The sequence below is a fragment of the Typopeltis vanoorti genome, chromosome 10 (genome assembly GCF_054136105.1).
Source record: "Typopeltis vanoorti isolate ZY-2024b chromosome 10, IOZ_Tvanoo_1.0, whole genome shotgun sequence".
NCBI lineage: Eukaryota > Metazoa > Arthropoda > Arachnida > Uropygi > Thelyphonidae > Typopeltis > Typopeltis vanoorti.
Genome location: NC_143558.1, coordinates 68584954 through 68604058, shown reverse-complemented (window position 1 = coordinate 68604058; position 19105 = coordinate 68584954). Strand labels below are relative to the sequence as shown.

Below are 19105 nucleotides of genomic sequence, written 5' to 3'. Positions count from 1 at the left end.
AGTCAGGAATACCTAGCACCCAGCCATAGGCCTGATTCGTTAGCTATGCCGGTCCCGAGCCCGGATAAATTTTGGGGGGATTGAGATGGTGCCGTACTTCCCCGTAAAAGGGACCTCACGGCCGTTATATCATGATACAGTGATCAGGCCTATTTACGCATTGTGCCATGTTTGTCAAATTCTTCGGCTTGGTTGTCTATTTCGCGAGATGGAAAAACACTGTCACATCCGTATGAGACTGGCTAATTCACCTGCTTCTGAAAAGCTCTTATAAATGTACTTCGCATCCTAGATGGAATTCAAATTTGGGTCTTTCTAATCAAAGGGTTTTGATAACAGTTGAGCTACAAACTCTTGATAATAAAGATGAAGAAAGAAAGTTACATGGGTAAAGGAAATGACTGTGAAGAGTTAGACAATTCCTTCATAATTTTCAACAAAAAAAAGCCCGCATAATTTTTTTTTGTTGTTGTTGTTTCTTTTAAACTAAATAATATTGTAAAACTGGAAATGGATTGTCCAACATTTCTTAATACTCTCATCCGCAATACAAATTTGATGAAAAGAAATAAAACAAACTAACTTAGAAATACTTCTGAACTACTACACAGGAAGAAAGAAATACGGTGGGGGGGAGGGGAATCTGGAAAGTTCTGATAAACACCTAGAACAAAAATGATATTATAGCAACTAATATAAGCACAAGAAAGAACACATCTTAAATTCCTTTAACCCCCATGTTTCATCAAATTGTAATAATTTGTTCTTTTTCTTTTAGGATACATAAGAAGACATAAAATTAATTATGTCTTCATGATACAGTGATTGTTAATTTTCTACTGACGCTCTGTGCAGGAAATCAAGCGCTGGTCCTGCCCTCTGTCTAGCATTTCTTTATACTCTCCAAGTCACTTGTTTCTGCTGATCAAAATAGCATAAAATTGTATTTTGTGTGTCTATAAAAAAATTCAGTAGATAGTTATCTCTCATAGCATTTAACATATAATGCAAAACTTTGATTAAATATGACGTGCTTTGCAAATGGAAAGGAATGCACAGAAGTTCTATATTTCTATCTAGTTCTATATTTCACACTGATACACAACCTTGGAGTTGTGTCAGAGTGAAATTACAATCATCTTACCCGTATCCGTAATTCCTAAATTTTTCTAATTCCTAAACATTTGATATCAAGTTCCATATCAAGTTATTTCAAAGATAATTCTGAAACAAAAAACAAATATTTCTCAATGAATATTTCAATAGCAGGATTCCAAAGATGAACTTAGGAGGAAGGAATGATCGGGTCTAAAGTTCAGAAGATACCTAGGATCACACAATACGTAAAGGCAGTGGGATGATATCCAGAAGGATGGTTCAAATGAAGAATTATATTATAGGTACGGAAATCTTGGCAGCATTGCAAATGTTAGGATGTACGTTGAGCCTACTATTTTGTATATTCTTCCAAAATATACTCGAACGTATCCTGAAATTTCTTTTGTCCTTTGCAGGCTTTCATTTCTGAGAACATATTTTAATTTAAATTTCCATCCTATTTCGTTTCCATGGACCCAGTGGAACCTATGTGCCTGTTCTACATATAAGACCTCTACAAAGTGCAGTGTAGATAAAAGAATTATATTATGAAACCTGAATATCACGTTTTTGTTTGTTTGTTTTTTTTCATTTATTTTTATGATAATCGTATCCGAAAAAGGCTGTAAATAAACTTGTAACACATTACGACTGTGGGTGGAATAAGGTTTATATTATAAATCTGCTGTACATACCAAAATGGTACTCTCTGCAAGCCATTTCAGGCTTCCTACAAGTAGGGTAGCGGTGGTGGTCTTACACCAGGCGGTGAATAGAAGGGAAAAGTGGAATTGTACTTAAAAAATTTCAGATGTGTTACACTATGGCTTAAGGCTATTTCCATTACTTTTTCGATGTATAAGAATTTCTTGTTAATTAACAAACTATGTAAACTGAAACAACCTGAAATCATTTTTGATGGTTCATAGAATAGAATAAGAATTTTATCATTTGTTCTATGTACATTTCCCGTTTAAAATTTATGTGGGAAATAAAATAACTTGAGTAAATCCAATCTAACAGACACACTGTCTGTCATAACTCGTCCTAAACTGTCTGCTTAGCATCTAAATTCGCTGTATGTTCGCGAACCAGCTATTCTCAAATACATTTCACTCACCCACCACCACTTGTCGCTATGAAAGAAAAAAAAATGCTCCCTTACTAAGGGCAGCTTGACAACTTACTTGGTTGGCTGTTTGTTTTTAGTCTCTTTCAACCTTTAAAAAAATAAAATCCTCCTTTTATTCCCAAAGAGAGTAAAGAGAGCTCCATTATCACTAACATTTTTAGGAGTGATGAGCAGCTAATTTCCATGCTTAACTAATCACTGATAGTGAGCTCGAGGATATCAATGAAACAAGGCTTCCTGGGGAAAGATTACAGGAAAATACCGTAAATCTTTCTCGTGATCCTAATAGGGATATAGTATGAAATAGTGCGAGTTCTACGATCGAATAGATGCAGATTTAAAGCGCCCGAGTTTCCGAGAGGACAAACCCGACTTGCCTGTGCCAAAGAGAAAACTGACTGAAGAAAAACCTAGAAAAAGTTCCTCTATTAGACGAACGGTCTCTTCGTCTAATTGAGGAAGAGTTGTCTTTTTTTCAGGTGGTTTAGAGCTATCGAAGCAAACTCCACTTTTACAGGGCTATACTGTACTATACTATTTCGTATTATACTACGTACACACACACACACACACACACACTGCTTGGAAAGAAGTCAAAGTACACTCCATGGGCAAGGTGCGTCAGTGCCATATAATGAGTTACGTGTTTGTATAAACCGGAAGAATATGATGCTCCCAAGTCAGTGAAACTGTATCCGTGTGAAATGGCTGCGAGATGAGAAATGACGGACTTTGAAAGAGGCGTTGTGATAGGACCAGGGGCGCGCCAGTAGTGTCCGGCGCCTGTGTGCACAACTTTAGTTGGCGCCCCTATACCCCCCCCCAATAAAAAAACACTTTATAAACACGTTCTTTTTAATATTTGATGCCACTAAAGTGAATATTTCATTTTGAATTTTATCTCCTAAATAGGAGGGCATATTTTTAAAGTCAAGATCATTAGCTACAAGTCGAGTGTGTTCCGATATAAAAGGATCAAACTTTTCTAACATCTCAATGCATTTTAAAAAATTGCCATTGTTGCGATCGTCAAATGATCAATACAAGTTTTATCTTGTCTATATGTTTAGAGCAAATGCAAGTGTGAACAAGATTAAACAAATTAAAACGCGCGTCATCCTGTAAACAGTAAACTCACGTAAGTTCAAGTTTTTACTTGTTTACGCTAAACTACTTGTCAGAACTAGGATCAGAATAAAATAAGATCTTAAGGAATAATAACAAATAAGTGATTATAAATAATTTGTTTAAGACAAATCAATAAAATATAATTAAAATTTAAACAAAAATGTAATTTATTTTGATATAATTAATGAATAATATTTTTTAAAGTATTTCCTCCTCGCCTGAAATCTTTGGCGCCTTTACTATGCGCCTGTGTGCGTAGCACACATTGCCGGCATGCCCCTGGATAGGACCATGCTGCAGGCCTATCTGTTACGAAAATTGTTGACAAATTAGCCATTCCAGGTCAACAATCAGTGGCATCAAACTGAGATGGAAGCGCAGAGAGTCAACTGCAAGTGCTACGCACAGTGTACGACCCACAACTGAATGAGGAGTTTCAGGCATCGACTGGAATACGAATCTGCACAGAAATAATTTGCATAGTCATATCATGGAAACCCAACATGGATTTCCATGATATGACGGCAAACTGCAAGCTCCACATTACGCGAACATGCAGCGTCGTCTTTAGTAGTGCAAAGAGCATATACAGTGAGAAGTGGAAGCTTGGAAAGCTGTGTTATGGAGCAACGAATCACGCTACACCCTCTACCGAGCAGATGGAAGGGTGTGGGGGATGCCATGAATGTCTCTTACCAGAGTGTGTAACCCAAACGGAGGTGGTAGCATGATTGTATAGTTCTGTTTTTCTCCTGGTTTGACCTGACCTCTAGTTGTTGTACCACGAACACTGAACTCCGAGAGGTATTTGAACATTCTGGACAATGCAATGCTTCCTACTTTGTGACATTTCTGCAGAACTGACCATTGTCTCTTTCAACAAGACAATGCGCCTTTTTATAAGGCTGCTGCAACTGCATGATTTGTGAACATGAACGTCACCACAATTGACGCTCAAAGGATGAGTCTTACGTTCATAGATGATTTCTGAAAAGAAATATGTAAACTCTCTCTCTCTCTCTCTCTCTCTCTCTCCCTGGCTCTATTAGACGTTAGGGTATTAGCATATAGCAGGGGTGTTCAACCGGTCGATCGCGGAGCGATTTTTGGTCGATCTCTTGTGTACTCCTCTGAAAACATAATATTTTATTTATCATTATTTTGTATTATTTTTAATTCGCTTTAGAAAAAAAAAAATCAGCTAACGCCTTTTTATTTCCGTATATTAGGGAGTAGGCGAGATCGTATTTAGCCCTATCTAACTTTTGGAGACTGAGTGAGCAGTTCAATCTCCACTGGTACCTAATCAGAGATAACTGGCCCAAGGCTATCACTAATTAAGTGGCACGCAGTGAAGTGTGACGGCTCAACAAGTGCCACTATCTCGTTGTCCCTAACACTCGTATTTAATGTCTGAAATAATGTGGGTTCTACGGTCTATTTTCTGAGTTTACGGGACGAAAAACCCGAGTTTCCGGGAGAAAAAACCCGCATGCCCGTGCCAGAGAACGACTAACCCGGGATCCGGTCGAAAAAGGCTTAGAAAAATTTCCTCTAGTCGCCGACTAGACTCGAAATCAAATCTTCCTTCGTGCGGTCAAGCGCCATGGTGTGCAAACACCACATTCACTGAGCTGCTTTAAGTATATTGCTATTGTTTATTTATTTTTCGTTAAAATTGTCAAATCAGTAATTTTCTTATAAGTCTGGGTAAATGAATTAATTTGGATCAGTGGAAGTCAAACAGCGAGCCGAGTGAATACGATTATAAGCAAAGTGTAAAAACTCGGTTGTAGCTTAAATATTAACTATTCCAAACACATTACATCGATTTTTACCTTAGGTTAAGTCCCATGTGAATATTGTAAAAAAATAAACTTTGTTTGTCTCGGTATAGTTTGTATTAGATGTTTTTGTAAATAACTCTTTTGAAGCTAACTGTATATACTGTTTTAATAAGAATATGTTAGAGTGTTAAAAACAAAGGCAATGTTTTTGTCGCCGAAGCTGTACATGGCGGCATTAGAAAGATTGTTATTGAAACTTGTATGTATGTATGAGAAAGGCTTGCAGGCTCTAAGTGTAAACGTCTCCGAAGTCAGTCAGAAAGAGTTCAAACAATTTTCCGATGGCCGGCAACTTACAATCAAAAGAAAGCGGAGGAGAACAAAAGGCGTGCCGAACTTGAAACTTAAGATGAAAGACTCATACCGATTCTTTGGGGGTTGCCAAACTTCATGCGAGGTCTCAGAGGAGGCCTAATAAAAAGGGACTGAAGCAAGCAGAAGGGGTCCCGGTTCCAGAATTGCTGTCAAAGAGGAGGCCACCCGGTACAGAATCGCTGTCAGAGAGACTGCCCAGATCCACGGTGCTTGAGAGAGGAGTTTCCCGCTTCCAGAAAGGAACTTCTCGTTCGAGACGTCGCTGGAGAGAGACTACTTCTAGGTACCGCAGACAAGGTTTCAAATTGCCGAAAGGAAGAGTTTCAATTTTCGGAGAAAAGTTTCCAGGCCAGGTTAATGTCAGACATTCACCAGTGTGTTGCGTTTTCATTACAATTTGATGAATCAAACGACTTCACTGATATTGACCGTTAATGGTATTTATTCGCATGGTATTTCAAGATTATTCATGTAAAGAAGAACTTTTGAAAATTATACCATTATCGGGAAGGTCTAGGGGAGAAGCCATTTTTTCGGCATTTGATGAATTTGTGAAACAACAAAAACTTCCGCTTTTTAAACTTGTGTCTATTACTACTGATGGTGCTCCTGCAATGATAGGTGATAAATCAGGCTTCATTTCATTGTGTAAAAACGATGACAAATATCCAGATTTTTTAACGTACCACTGTATTATTCACCAACAAGTACTGTGTAGTAAACGATTAAACACAAAAGATGTTTTGGATATTACATTTAAAATTGTATATTCTGTTCGAGGAAAAACCCTGCAACGGCGGTTATTTAAATTACAGGCAGATGATGATAGAGGTTGTACAATAATGTTCGCTGGCTCAGCAGAAGTCAATTTTTAGAAAGATTTCTTGCATTAATTAACGATATAAAAATTTTTCTTGATGATAAAGGAGATATTTATCCACAATTGAGTGATAAAAGATGGTTGCTACACTTATCATTTTTAGTAGATTTCTGTACGAAATTAAGCAATTTAAATTTAGAGTTACAAGGTAGAGATAAAAATTTAATTGACATGTTAAGTTCAATAAAATTTTTCCAACAATACTTACTTTTATTAAAGAAAAATATAAATGACCGCGATTTTAGACATCTCTCATATATATTAAAAATTTTTGAACAAAATCAAGAAATGCTTTGCTATGGTTTAAAAGAATTTATTCGTGAAATAGAATTAGTTGAGGAAGAAATAAATTCGAGATTTAAGGATTTCAATAAAACTGAAATGATTGTATCTTTAATCAATAATCCATTTCAAAAAAACTTGAACATCACAGAAATTTCAAATAAAATTAGTGGGCTGTTTGATATAAACTAAGCTGAAGTAGAACTTGAGATAATAAACATTCAGAATAGTTTACATTTAAAATCGATAAATAAAATGAAGTCATTTGGAAGTATGCACATGAAAAATTCCAATATTAACTGATATTGCGCGGAAAATTCTGTCGTGTTTGGGATCGACATACTTGTCAGAATCCGCTTTTTTAAATATGACCGTCATAAAATATCAATTAAGAAACCAAATTACAAATGATCCTTTGGATGGTTGTCTGCGATTGGCCACTTCTTCATATCAACTTGACTATGAAAATATTGCGCGGTCCAAACAATGCCAAATTTCACATTAACTTTTTTTTTTTTTAATCAACCAGCATTTCCTGTAACTTGTGAATTTGTAATCAATCTGTCGTTTTTTCTAACTTTGGTTTTCCAAAATAGAGAAATAAATATTTTATTCCAATATATTTTTTGTTGTATTAAAATATTTGTTGTATTAAAATAATTAAAAGTGATAAATAAATTTTTAAATACACAAATAAAGTTTTAGTTTTTTTTTGTTTTGTTTTGTTTTTTTAGTTGTTTATTTGTGCGTAATCAGATATCAGGTTGGTGGAATGTGATCTATATAAGAGGGTAGATCGCCGAGTAACTTTTTATAGAAAAGTAGCTCGCGTAGTAAAAAAGGTTGAACACCACTGGCATATAGTGTACAGTATTATATTAGAATGGTTGTTGCAGTCGCAAAATAAAATGGGGCAGCTAGCCCAGTTTTACTAATGCACCCGTATATGCTTTATATTCATATTTGTTTCTCCGAATTTTTCTCAAACAATATTTATGATGGTGAGAGAAAAGTGAATCAACAGAGCAGATAAGTTTATGGATGGCATGATACAAGACTTTCATTCAGAAAGCCGAGTATCTTAAAATTTTATTGTAATTAACTGAGTGTTATGAATATCTGTTTCATAACAGGTCGTTATGCAGAGATGTTTATATAACGCGTTTATTACTGTTTATATAACAATTTGTCTATTTTTTGCTTACGTATATTGCTGTGATTCAAATGATAGCGTAAACTTTGAAGCCTATGATGTATCTTTGAACTTCGTGGGTCAAGCCATCTTAGAAGGTGCAACACGCTTCCAATAGCGAACATTTGTTTTAACTTTGTGACCTTCGATAAAGTCTCTGTGACTAATAGCTTTCACTGCTGCATATTATAAACAGGTCTTTGAGGTTTCTAGCTCAGCGAACAGTGAATACGAACGAGGAGGCGGGCGAGAACAAAACACTTGGCACTGGCGTCAACACGCATCTGTGAGCCTTCTCTAATTGCCGTGACCACTCAACTGATTTCCTCTATTTCCTTTAAATTATGGTTGTATTTCCTTTACGTGTTTCCAGCACTTAATATGTTCCCAGCGGATTCTCTTCTTTCATACTTGCGAATGGCAGTACTAAGTGGTTTGTCGCTGTTATGACTAAGAATATACCGGATAAGACAGAAAAGCTAATAATCATAACAGCTTTTAATGTATGGGCATAGTATTCAAGAGATGGCTAAACTTCCTATAGTGGTAGCTTGATATCCAAACGAACAACTGGACTAAGAACTACAAGTTAAAACCTAATCTTCAAATATATACTCCTATTTAAATTGTAATTACATTAAAAATTAATCATCTGTATAACGTCAATATTAATCATTTATTGTAACTACTAGCTTAGTATAAAATATAGAGGACCTCTACAAAAGGCGAAGAAAAGCGAGAAGAAAAGCGAGAAGGAGATGGAAAAAGGAGCAGTTTTATTTTTAAAAATGGGCTGGGATTTTTTAAGTTTAAATTAAAGTATTCATTCAGCTGCGAAGAACTCATTGTGCTCTTGGATTATACTGAAATTTAATTTACTGTATAAGTAATAACAGTTATAGAACTGAAATAATGCGAACATTGGCATTTCTTATTAACATACGGAATTTTTTTAAAATTTTTTTAAGTGAGCTCTATCCAAGAAAGTTCTTTTTGTAACTCCTTTGATTAGCTTAAGGATTTTTTTAACTACATTTTTTTTTTTTTATGTACATAGTCCGGAAAGCTTCCTCTAGAGGACCAAACACAGAACTTTCTTCAAGCCACTTCAGGCCCCCCAATCAGCGGTGGCCTCACACCAAGCGATGAAATTCATCTCCAACCTAAAAATATTCACAAACATCCATGCCCAGTAGGATTTGAAACTGTATTCTGTTGGTTTGAGAGCAGATATGCTAACCTTTCGACCTTTTATTATTATTATTATTATTTAGATGTTATCATGTGAAATCAGGTTAACAAACTGAACACGTTGTCATTCCTGAATTTCAGCATGCAGCATCCAAAAATGATTAAGAATATATTTATTCCGGATAGAATCGATTCGATGAATATGGTTACCTCTTGTAAACTGTATTTTTTTAGTTAAAAAAAATAAAGCGAATATCGGGGGATTAGTTTTTCCCCCTAGAAAGTAACGAAAGGGTATATAAGAAAGTGATATAAAAATAAATTTGAATAAAATTTCAAATGAAACGCAAATTTCTTGTTCATTAAAAGTAAATTATAGTGCTGCAGTTATAGATATCATTCTCGTGCAGTGGCGCACCCAGAATTTAATTTGGGGGGGGCGAGTTGAACAAATAAAAATATTTTTAATGCAAATTTATTGCATTAAAAATCGTTTAAAACAGTTTAAATCGTCCAAAACGGATAAAAATATTTTTATCCGTTAACTAAAATTCGTTAAATTTCATTCATTAAATAAAATTCCTTAGGTGATTATAAAAATTATTTAAAGAATAAAATCCAGTTTTCTTTTCTTTTTACAAAGCTCTTGAATTATTTCAGTCGTGGGTACAATAATCTCTCTCTGTGTGTGTGTATATATATATAGCAAAGCCAGTTCGTTTTCAATCGTGATTGTGTCATGGTAGATCTTAAATAGGTTTTAAAAGGCGTAAGTTAGAAAATGACCTTTCACTGACGCATGTTGTTACCGGAAGCGTTGCAAATATTTTTAATAAGTTATAGATGTTAGGATATATCATTTTGTCACGCTTTGAAACTGCATCGACGGCATTTTTGCATGGAGCTATTGCAAACGGTTTTTCAAATTTCTTATACCACAACTTGAATTCGGCGTTCACAATTGCTGGATTTGTATAAGGCAAATCACCGGCATAAAATTCACACAATTGACAAAAATCTTCCATTGCACTTGCTATTGGAGCATCTTTTCCATTTGGTAGAAGAAGAAAAAAAATTTCAAAATGTTGCGGTGCAGAAGTTCCTGAAGTTGAGTCAATATTTGATCAATAAATGGAATGAAAATAGTTCTCCTGAAATACTCTTCTATAGAATCGGCTGGAAGATTGGACCTTGATGTTTGGTTTGATGTAGTCCTTAGCTTTTTAATGTCAATATTAAAATTATTGGCTTTTATACATGCTTCATCGTAAATATCTTTAAATGAAAAATCTGGTGTTTCACGAATGGTATTTAATTGAGCCATAGCTTAATCAACAAAATTTAGGGCAATTAAGAGGTCACTGTCAGATTTTTGCGTTATTTTGGACAACGGTAAGGAGTACGCAAATACTTTTTGCAAGCTAAATAAAGATATAAAACCAAATTCACACAATAAATTATTCAAAAGTTTTGCGTTAGAGGACGAGTCTCTGTCTTCCCAAGAAATTATTGTTTCAAGACTATGAATCACTGCATCATATAATTCCACAATGGTCATGATGGCTTCATGGCGTTCCACCCACCTAGTCCGGCAAACTTAGCGTAGTTTCTGTCTCTTAGTATCCGGATTATATTTATCAATGTTGTCAACTAGGACGTCCTGTCTCTTAGGGGTATTGAAGAAATTGTGTACCTTTGCAATTATGCCAATGCAATTTCTTATTTCAGTCACAGATACAGCATTTCCAATTGCCAAATTCAAACTATGTGATGCACAATGAACATATAAAGCTTGTGGATATATAGCTGATATGTGAGATTGAACACCATTAAACTTTCTGCTCATTGATGAGGCACCGTCGTAACCGTGTCCACGTAAATATGACAAATCGATGCCGTAATTATTTAAGCTTTCTAATATTTTGTCGGATAAGTTTTTTTCCTGTAGTACTTGTTACAGGAACAAATTGTAAAAATTGTTCACAAATTTTGTTGTCATTTTCTTCGTCTATATACCTGGCACACAAGGAAAGATGTTCAGTGGTAGAAATGTCACAAGTTTCATCGGCAAGAATTGAAAAACATTTTACTGAATTAATTTTTTCGACTAAACGGTTCAAAATGATTCCATTACATGCATTTATAATTTGATTTTGTATGTTCCAGATAATGTAGGTAGCGTTTTTGGCAGAATGTTTAAAATGTTCAGGACAAGTTTTTGTCGCCTGCATCGATTCTCGTTCTGAACAAAGTTCGAAAATTGCCTTCATTGGCGATTGGCTCCTGTTCAAATGAAAATTCTCCATAATCACCATGTCCTCTTAAGGGTATATTTTGCCAACCACATAAAATTGCTGTTTTTATAATCGACTCTAATCGTTTCCGATTAATTGCAGCTTGTGATGCACTATCTACATCAATTTGTCGATTGATTGGAATCCGTTTTCCATCTCGAATATTGTTTAGCCTTTCGTAAGTCATAACAGCCGTTATGTGATATTTTGTTTTTTGATGATTATTACATTTTTCAATGACTTTCTTCCAATTATTATAACCTTGCGTAACTAGGTTATAATAATTGGAAGATTACCTGGGCAGTTATGAAACACATTCATAACTGCCCAGGTACTTCAGATTTAGATTTTCCAACATTAGCAGGTGCATAAAACACGCAATATTAACAGTACGCACTATTTTCAACTTGAGAGTACACAAGCCATGTAAATTTTTCAAACCATGTGTATTGAAAACTTCGGTTGTGAATTGCAGCACAAGTTGCAAGAAAATTAAAATTTGGTTCTGGTTTCCACAATTTTTTCACAATATCTAAATTATTGTCAGAATTAAATGTTTGTTCTTTCAAAACTGCGATGTCGTGAGAATTATTAATAACTAAGGAAGTACTTTCTTCTGGATAATTCGATGGTTTTGTCAGACCTACGACTGGGGAAACCGAATCCAAATCGGTATTGACAATATTAATAGCGCCAACATTGCTACTAACATTTGAATCATTATTTTTTGGTTTTTATTTTTATTTTTAAATAGTTCAATAAAATACTCTGCGTACGTATTTCAGCCATAATTTGAAGCACAAAATCCAAAAAAAACAAAATAAAATCTTTTACAAATTTAACTTTAACTTAACTTCAATGTTATTGAAGAATTTAAGTACGGTAAGGTTACTCTTCAGAGATGGAAAGAAGTTTCAAGTTCAAGACATGCTTTTCAACAAACTCAATGCAAAATAGCACAGAATACGAGCGTATCGCACACGACCTATAACTGAGCATCTGCAATGATTCGCCAATACATGATACCTGTGATCCTCTCTCTGGCCCGGCCTGGACAGCGTTTCTCACCCTTTCTAAGTCCAAGGACAAGTAAAATGCCTAAAACAATTCTATGGACCACTAAGTTATGTAATTTTATTAAAAAGATATATGTTTCGGGACCCTATACAAAATAACCAATTGTATTTACCTTTTGAATGCTATCCAGGGAAGCTCCAAACCTCCCCGTTCCTTTCATCACGCGTTCATAATCAGGCTACTGTTGATATTGACTTTATATACACATTCAAAACTGTAAACAATTGTTGAATAATAACACAATAATGTAGGCATAATTACGGTAAAGGGAGAAAAGTCACAAAACAGAAAAATGTTCCTACAAACTAATCAATTGTATTTACCTTTGAATGCGATCCACTGGTCGAGTGTCCAGCAAGTCAGCAAATCTTTCCTTTCGTTAAGCGTATTAATATTATCGCATTGCAACCGATGGGAATTCTGTGTTTCTGTGGATTCGTTACAGACCTCTTTCTCTTCAGAAACTATACACAAACTGTCATTACAAACTCGTTTTGTATTATCACTGTCATCGGAGATATTTTTCCATTTAAAGAAGGTACCAATGTACTTATCCATAATTGAAATACCGTACTTACTTTCATATAACTCTCACCCCTGATTTTACTTTTCGAAAAAAGAAATTAAAAAGTTTCGCATATACCTCGCAAATGAAAAAAGCTGAAACACGTCCAGAGCAGGGCGATAGTAACTTGCTCCCGCGGTAAACAACACGCCCTCCCCCAATAGCCACTATATTGCCGAGGCAAGAAAACATGTACTTTTATTATGTCAGTGAATGAGGTATAAGCAGTCTGTGTAATACATTTCTCAACAAATAGTTCAATTAGAGACAACTGGGATAAAAACGACACTAATTAATAAATCACATGTCCCCTCATACAGAAACTATGCTGTATATATAGACTCAAGCAAAACCATATGTTGCACCGGCAAACACAGTATCTAACTAAAAACTATGGTTATTAATTAGATTGTGTGAGTTCGCCTTCCCCAAAGCAGCAATACAGTTCAACCGAATGTGTTAAAATTCGTAAACGTATTAAAACTAAGAAAAAAAAATATATATATAGTGAATGTTGTTATGGCAGTTTCACATATGGAATTCGGTTGAAGAGAGTTAGTATTTCAACTCAACTGACAGCTTGCTTTTATCTTTCAGTCTCGCGATTTCCTAAAAATATATAAATATTGGGGTTAACTCAAAACACACTTTGTCCAAGTATTATTTAGCACTTCTGAAGATGTATTGAGCCTTGGTTCAAGGAGGAAAACCTTCAACAATAAAAATCAATAAACAACAAGTAATTGGTTGAAATGTGGTCATGTAGACAACACATGTTCACTTCAAATCTGACAAAACAGCAAGGGAAAGTGGAAGCAATAAAACCATATTGTTGTTCACTTCACCCCTCTTTTATTACTCGTCATTCTGCCGCTATAAATTAAAATAGCGGCAGAATGTTCATGAAATGAACATTCTGCCGCTATTTTCATTTATTTTTTTTTCAGGTATCCATTTTATTTCAATAATTTTTACTTAGTTATTCAATTTTAATTTGCTTTGTTTGCATAATTAAAATATATAGATTTATTTGGTTAATTTAAGTCTGCCTGTGGACAATCTATCCCACCGTCGCGGACCACAGGTTGAGAAACACTGCTATAGGGTACTTTCACCTTATGTTACCCCCCTAATTCATAAGTAGTATAGAAATAGAAGACATGACACAATATAAATAAAAAAAAAGAATTTTAATTAGGAAAGTATTTTGGAAAATTTTTTAGTGTTTTTTAACTTTTTCTTTTTTTTTGGGGAGGGGGAAGGGCCCTTGGCCCCCCTCCCTGGGTGCGCCACTGTTCTCGTATGCAGACTTTTCGCTAAATATTGACAGTATTTCCTGGCGAAGTTTAACATGTAGGTCTTGTAACTTTTCCCCAAAGTGTTTTGTAAGCAGTGCTCCTTCAACGCAGACCATCTTAAACCAAACTAGTTAAGTTTGTCAGGAAAGATAGGAGTGCGGTATTTTGTTAGACCTTTGAAGTTTACCCCTTCCACAGCACAGTATAGTCTTGTCTCAAACAGCACAAATTTTATTAATTCAAAATTACTGTTTGCTTTATTTTGTAATGCTAAGTTATTTAACTTAGCACATGCATTTGATAATACTTTAATAGAACATAAGCAATTGCCGCACAAAAATATTATTAGAGGCTGTGCATGATGTATAGTGCAGATGGAAAATAAAGTGGTGTAAGTAGTTAGTTGTGTGTGGAATAGAGTGCCCTTCCACGATGAATCCTTGGAGCTATCAAGTAATATTAATAATAACTTTTTTAATAATAAAAATAGTTTATTTTATACTTGTTATTAAACCTCGAATTATTGAATATCAGAGAATACGATAAACAACATATTTGCGATATGGAAGAACAGCGCCGCTCTAAATTTCAAATAAATTTATTTCAAGTATTTTATTTATGAAATATTTGCCGGCAAAGGTTGGTCGATTGGTAGAGCCTCTGCTACTAATGGCTCAGTTAAGTAAGTTTGAGCGCGATTAGTAGTTGGAAAGGATCCAATCGTTCGATGATGTTGGCATACTCTCCCTCGATGAGTCTTTGGACTCCCTGGAGGTGTCAAATAATATATAAATAATAATGAAATGCATAGATTAAAGACGATTACAGAAATCATTCTAACAATTTTATTAATTAAATAATTTGAATGTATTTATAATATAAATTCAGTAATTTCATATCCATGAGATGTTCGGTCACCACTAGTGCAAATATTTTTCGTTTCTGATATATATTTAAATCGTTGTTTTATTTCATTTACTTTGCAATAAAACTTAAAAGAATGTAATATGCCTAATAATGAAATCGTAAAATAAATTAAATGAAATATTAATAGACCAGACGACTTGCATTAGCAATTTCGAGTGAAAACAAAGAGATAATCCTGTACACTAGAAATGGTACCAATTGCATGAAGCTTACTGCAAAGCCAAAGCTGTTAAATAAATCAATTACGCATGAAGCTTAGTTAACAAAAGGTGGGAGGATTTGTAATTCAAAGAAGACAATGTCATTTTGAAGTAACAAGGTCAATTGTTAGTGCAACAGATGCTTGAAGAAAGTAGGCCACAGGGAAGTGCGAAGGAATCAGGGTGACCACCCAGTAAAAATATTTTGTACCAACTTATGCAGGAAAGGTACTAATGAAAAAAAAAAGTACTAAATTTTTATTTGCTTTCGTTTCACTCTATTTAGGACATTTTACGATATATCGTAAAATGTCCTAAATTACCTTATTATCATAGATGAACTCAATATAAAATCGCTAAATTAACACATGTACGACAAATATGAAAAGAAAAAAGCCAAAAGTCACCTCACTGTAGTCATTTATGAGTACAAGAGCTGCAGTTGTCAATCATCATAACAGAAGTCTCAATTGTAACTTCGTTCTAGCACTTAACACGTGTATTAATTTACCATATAATTTTTGTCTCATTTTAGTGTTTAAAATAATGTAACATTAATTTCAATTATTTAATATGCTATTTACATTTATACAGGAGTTCCCACTCACAAGAAAAACACTGGAAGTATTTATTCATTATTTTTAGCAATTTTGCTAAATTAATTCTCCAGAAATAGTAAAATCTGTAGCTGATGAATGTTGCAAAAAGGAGTCCATTCAAAAGGAGTCCATTCATCAAAGTTGTAGTTGATTTCTTGTTTCATTCGTATTTATTTTCACTGCTGAAAATATTCTTACAGTTGCTGCTGATGAATGAGGAAGACACGGTACAGCTTTAACTAATGTTGTTAAATTAGGAAACATTTGTTCTCCTACAGGATTTTTCATTTCAAAACTTTATCCCAAAAAATCATGAATTCTTGAATTTGTTTTCAATGCTTCTACAGTCGCCATTGTCTATCAAGTTCTTCATAACTATTTTCTTCAATAACGTTAGGAAAATTTACAGCAAGTGGTATTATACTGTAAAAACAGTTGATTTGCACATTTCAGGATTCAGCATTCTATCTATCTCAATGGCTTTAACAGGCCTTTAAGGCCCACAACCCTCCAAGCATGCTTGGATTTTGTACCGAAATACGAGGATAGAATGGTCACCCCTATGCCTCGAAGTATTCCTGGCTGTATCCCTGTGTGTTCACGGGGCCGGCTTGCGTGATGAAAAAACCCTGCTGTTCGCCCAAGACCGGCTAACTTGGCTATGGCTGAGGTAGATCCTTCAACTCCTCACGTCGTCGACGGGAATCGAACCTAGGACACTCCTTCCCCAGTCCTATGGTTGCAAAGCGCAAAGCCACTAAGCTAACCGCGCGGATAGATTCAGCATTGCTAAACTTTTTAATACAGGATCTTTGAAATTTTTCTTTTGTGTCACTGAATGTGACATATGGGGAGGTGAGAGAAAAGAAAAATATTATACTCATATGTCTAACTCTCATGTTGTTGTTATTGTTATTATTATTATTTGGAAGGAAGAAAGCACTAGATCAGTTGGTGAACTAACTAGTACACTAAAAATTTATAAAAAGTACCAGATCTAGTACGAAAGTACTAGTGGTGGGTCACACTGGAGGGAATGCAAGTAAATTATAATAACCAAAAAATATCGATGTGAAGACTCGTGTGGAAAACAATAAAATAGTGTACTCTTATTATTCTAATCACAATCTAAAAGGTTGGAAAATCAAAAATATGTCCAGTTCAGTTATAGAAAATTATTTTGAAAAAAAAGTCATAAAAATGTTGTCATGTTTGGATTATTGTTATGTTGGTGAAAGGACACACGTGCTTAGTAGGCCCATTTCCCAATTTCTCACAAACCACACAAAGAAGCTAGCTTTCTTCACAGGTTAGGAAACGCTACTCTATAGATAGTCTAACCTTTGCACTTTTATTTTCTCAAACCATGTGGTCACAGTCCTTGCAGTGTGATATGGTGTATTAACATGCTGTTGTAAATTGGGTCGTTTCCGTGAAACCGCTGCAACGCACAGTGCGGATTAAAGGAAACAAAAGAAAAGAAAAGAAAGCCCAAAGTCGAACATTTAAATTGTTCATTACCAAATAATCACTTAAAGAGATTAATCGAACACACAAAGAAAATAAAATAAAAATAAAAATAAAAGCATTGCGTTACTTTTATCCCTACATGAATTCACAGTCGGAACATTTTTATTTATAAATTTACTGTGAAAGATATTCGTATTTCATATCCCTATATTTTATTTATTGATTGATAACATGGTTCTTGAAGCCGGAGGATGCAAAATATTTTACCATGAAGAAAAAAACAACATTAATAATTACTTCCATAAATATCCGAATCAAGATTTGAACCTTTTTAATCAAATATAGTTTGTGAGATGTTCAAAAGTATTAAAACTGACCACATATTTCCGTGTTTTTTTTTTTTTTACCTTTTAACAAGCAAGCAATTTGCTTCTGCATGTCTCACTGCCCCATGGTGTTCAAATTTTTACAATTCGTTATTAGAGCCTTTGGACTACAAAAAAAAAAAAAAAAGTATATATGTGTGTTTATTTGTTATATAAGAAAATTGAAAAATGGTAAATCCTAAGGAAAATGAAAAAAAGGGATTACAAAAATAAAAATGTTTAAATGTGAAATGGTTTTTTGGTTGATCATCCTAAGCAGGATTATGGTAATTCTAACGATAGGAATGATCAGTAGGTTCTCGTAGAAGAACTGTCAGGAAGTTGCTCCAAAAGTTCATCACTGGTTGCATTATGATCTATTTCATTCTCCCAGTCAATATCTCCCATGTTAAAATATCATGAATACTATTAATGATATTATCACTACTTCCTCCAGTATGGTAACATACTCCTATCCTCAACTGTACGGATCACATGCTTATTCTGCACTATGCCGTCTCAAGTTACTGTTCCGAATAGGAATTTAATGTATCATTGCTCCTTCTTGTTTTATCTATTTGGTCCCTTCTGACAACATTATAATTAGCATTATGCGGCTTAATTTTTCTGGTTACTAATTTAAATCCCATGTGCTCATTACTTAAGCTTCATGCATTCGTAGATAAGAATACAATACTATTCAAAGCACATTTTCAAGTTGTTTTTCCCTTACCTTTAATACGAACACCTTTCTTATTATTGTTTGAAATACCCTACATATCTTGCCATAAATTTTCGTAGGTACCCTTTCTAAGTCTTTTAAAAACTTTACAGATTTTATAGTCTTACTCAACTCTGTAGATCCACTAGTATTTAGGCACCTAAATTGCTATCAAACCATTTCGGAAACAAACTGATGTCATAACTTAATAAATTTACAATCATGTGCAGAGTAGGACCTACTGAAAGTCCAGTTAGCTGCCATTATTCTGACTATGGATTCTTCGCAAAGTCTCGTTATCAATGTTGTTGTAATCATTCCTATGAATGAAATATTTCTATAATAAACGTGAAAGTTTCTTTATGCACGTTAGCCTCAGAAATTGCAGGTTCTATCAGTGTACGTGTATATCGTATGATATACATATGTTATATCATATGATATATATGATATACACGTTATATTATTACGTGTATATGTGTATATACACTTAAATAGGTAAACGACAATAAGCTTCAAAAATA

The 19105-nt window shown here is 34.4% G+C and overlaps 1 protein-coding gene across 1 annotated transcript in view; it reads right to left on the bottom strand.

The window, feature by feature from the left end:
* LOC150102487 (uncharacterized) overlaps positions 1 to 18772 on the bottom strand; it is a 67095-nt gene extending 48323 nt beyond the window's left edge. Inside the window, exon 1 of the mRNA XM_090399015.1 lies at positions 18594 to 18772. The gene's annotated coding sequence lies outside the window, so the exon portion shown is untranslated. The remainder of the gene's footprint in view (positions 1 to 18593) is intronic.
* Positions 18773 to 19105: the final 333 nt, after the last annotated feature.